Here is a 2732-nt window from a genome sequence, read left to right as displayed (position 1 = left end):
CGGTGGCTCATGCCTGTGATCCCAACACTTTGGGACGCCAAGGTGGGCAGATCACGAGGTCAGGAGATCGAGACCATCCTGGCTAACACGGTGAAACCCCATCTCTAATAAAAATATTTTAAAAATTAGCCGGGCATGGTGGTGGGTGCCTGTATTCCCAGCTACTCGGGAGGCCGAGGCAGGAGAATGGCATGAGCTCGGGAGGTGGAGCTTGCAGTGAGCCGAGATTGCGCCACTGCACTCCAGCCTGGGCGACAGATGAGACTCCATCTCAAAGGAAAAAAAAAAAAATCCTAAGGCCAGTGATTCAGCTCACAGTGAAAGATCTAATGACATAAGGAAATAAGGCACTCAATGCAAGAAATAGCCAAAACTAAACAGCAAAATTGGCTGGGCTAGGTGGCCCATGCCTGTAATCCCAGCACTTTGGGAGGCCAAGACGGGTGGATCGCCTGAGGTCTGGGGTTTGAGACCAGCCTGGCCAACATGGTGAAACCCCATCTCTACTAAAAGTACAAAAATTAGCCGGGCATAGTGGCGGGTACCTGTAACCCCAGCTACTTGGGAGGCTGAGGCAGGAGAATCTCTTGAATCTGCGGGGCGGAGATTGCAGTGAGCCGAGATCACACCATTGCACTCCATCCTGGGCAACAAGAGCGAAACTCCATCTCAAAACAACAACAACAACAACAACAACAAAAACCACAACTAAAAACAAAAAAAACTAAACACAAAATCAAATCTGCAAAGACTTCAGATATTACAATTGTCAGATCCAACATCAAATTATTGTTTTATATATTTAAAGAAATAAAAGGGTGGTTTCAAAATATGAGCAAGGAAAAAAAGACTATAAAAATAGTTAAGCCAATATGATAAAGAGCCAAAGAGAATTTCTAGAGATGAAAATTTTAATCATTGAAATTAAAAACTCAATAGATGGATTAAGCTTCAGAATAGAAACAGCTGAGAAGAGAATTTGTAGAAGAGTCCAGTCCAGGCTTATAATCACAAAACTCCAGTTTTGTAGAGGGCAGTTTCAAGATTCCAAATGTGTTCAAAGCTAAATCTTTTCTGCTTCTCCAGCTCAGGGCTCCCTCAAACATCAGAGCCAGAGGTAGGGGAGGCAGCCTTGTCAGCCACTCCTCTCTTCCCATACCGCCTTCTGAACTTGCTAACTGCTGTTTCTGACCTCTTCACCCTGTACCAGTGGGGAAAGAGGATTAGGGGAAAAGGCAAACAGTCTTCTATACCTGGTACAGTGTCCTCCAGCATCAGTGGCCTCTGGGAATGGAGAATGCCCAAAGCTGACTGTCTCTCCCAGGTCACCCCTCTCTCTCCACCTACCCTGACTGCAGTTCCCTGATGCAGACAACACTTCTCTGGCTGTCAGCTTTTGATGACTTCCTCAATTTGGGCTTCTGGTGGTTCCTTCACTCCTTGAGGAGCGAGGAGGCAAGATTCCTCTTCAGATCATCCCAGGTACAATGGTTTGAATGTCCCTTCCAACATTCATGTTGAAATTTAATTGCCATTAATCCAGATTAGGTCATGGACTAATGCCATTATCACAGGAGTGGATTCGTTATTATAGGCGTGCAGTCTCCCTTTTCTCTCTGTCTCTTGCACTCTCTTGCTCTTCCACCTTCTGACAAGGGATAATGCAGCAAGAAGGCCTTGACCAGATGCAGCCCCTCAGTCTTGGACTTCCCAGCCTCTAGAACCATGAGTCAAATAAATCTCTTTTCCTGATACATTACCCAATCTGTGGTATTCTGTTATAGCTGTGGAAAACAGATTACAAAAATTGGTACCAAGAAGTGGAGCTGTTGCTATAACAAATACTTGAAAATTTGAAAGTGTCTTTGGAACTGGGTGATGGATAGAGGTTTGAAAAATTTGGAGGAACAGGCTAGAAAAAGTCTGGATTGCTGTGAATGGAGCATAATGGGAGATTCTGATGAGGACTCAGGAGAAGAGCTGTAGGGAAACATCTTAGAGATTAATCGATGGCTGTGATCAGAACGTTGGTAGAAACATGAATGTTAAAGGCCATTTTGATGAGGTCTCAGATGGAAATGGGGAAGAAGGTGATGGAAACTGAAGTAAAGGCCATGCTTGCTATGCAGTTGCAAAAACTGGGCAAAATTATGTCCATGTGCTAGAACTTTATGGAATGCAGATCTTAAGAGCAATGAACTAGGATATCTGGCAGGAAAAAATATCTGAACAGCAAAGCATCTGGGCTGCTATGTGTCTACTTTTAGTCACATATAGTGAGATGCAAGAGGAAAGACATGAACTTAAATTTATAATTTTTTGTTTTTGTAGATGGAGTCTCTCTCTGTCACCCAGGCTGGAGTGCAGCGGCACAATCTCAGCTCACTGCAACCTCTGCCTCCCAGGTTCAGGTGATTCTCCTGCCTCAGCCTCCCAAGCAGCTGGGATTACAGGCACATGCCACCACATCCAGCTAAATTTTGTAGTTTTAGTAGAGATGGGGTTTCGCCATGTTGGCCAGGCTGGTCTCAAACTCCTGACCTCAAGTGATCCGTTCGCCTCAGCCTCCCAAATTGCTGGGATTACGGGTGTGAGCCACCGTGCCCAGTCAGGAATTTATAATTAAAAGTGAAGCAGAATAGAAAAATTTGGAAGACTTGCAGGCTGGTCATGTAGAGAGTGAAAAGGCATTTTTTTAGGAGAGCAAACCAATGCTGTGGCCAGGCAACCGT

At 44.9% G+C, this 2732-nt stretch overlaps 1 long non-coding RNA gene across 1 annotated transcript; it reads right to left on the bottom strand.

The window, feature by feature from the left end:
- Positions 1-893: 893 nt before the first annotated feature.
- Positions 894-1533, bottom strand: LOC123568291 (uncharacterized). The gene is made up of 2 exons (XR_006691477.2): positions 1348-1533; positions 894-1201 (listed from the first exon to the last, which is right to left on the bottom strand). It is a non-coding gene; the product is annotated as an uncharacterized lncRNA (long non-coding RNA).
- Positions 1534-2732: the final 1199 nt, after the last annotated feature.

This window comes from Macaca fascicularis, chromosome 13, assembly GCF_037993035.2.
Source record: "Macaca fascicularis isolate 582-1 chromosome 13, T2T-MFA8v1.1".
In the NCBI taxonomy this organism is placed as follows: Eukaryota; Metazoa; Chordata; class Mammalia; order Primates; family Cercopithecidae; genus Macaca; species Macaca fascicularis.
The sequence above is the reverse complement of the archived record's forward strand: the minus strand, read 5'-3'. Positions and strand labels throughout refer to the sequence as shown.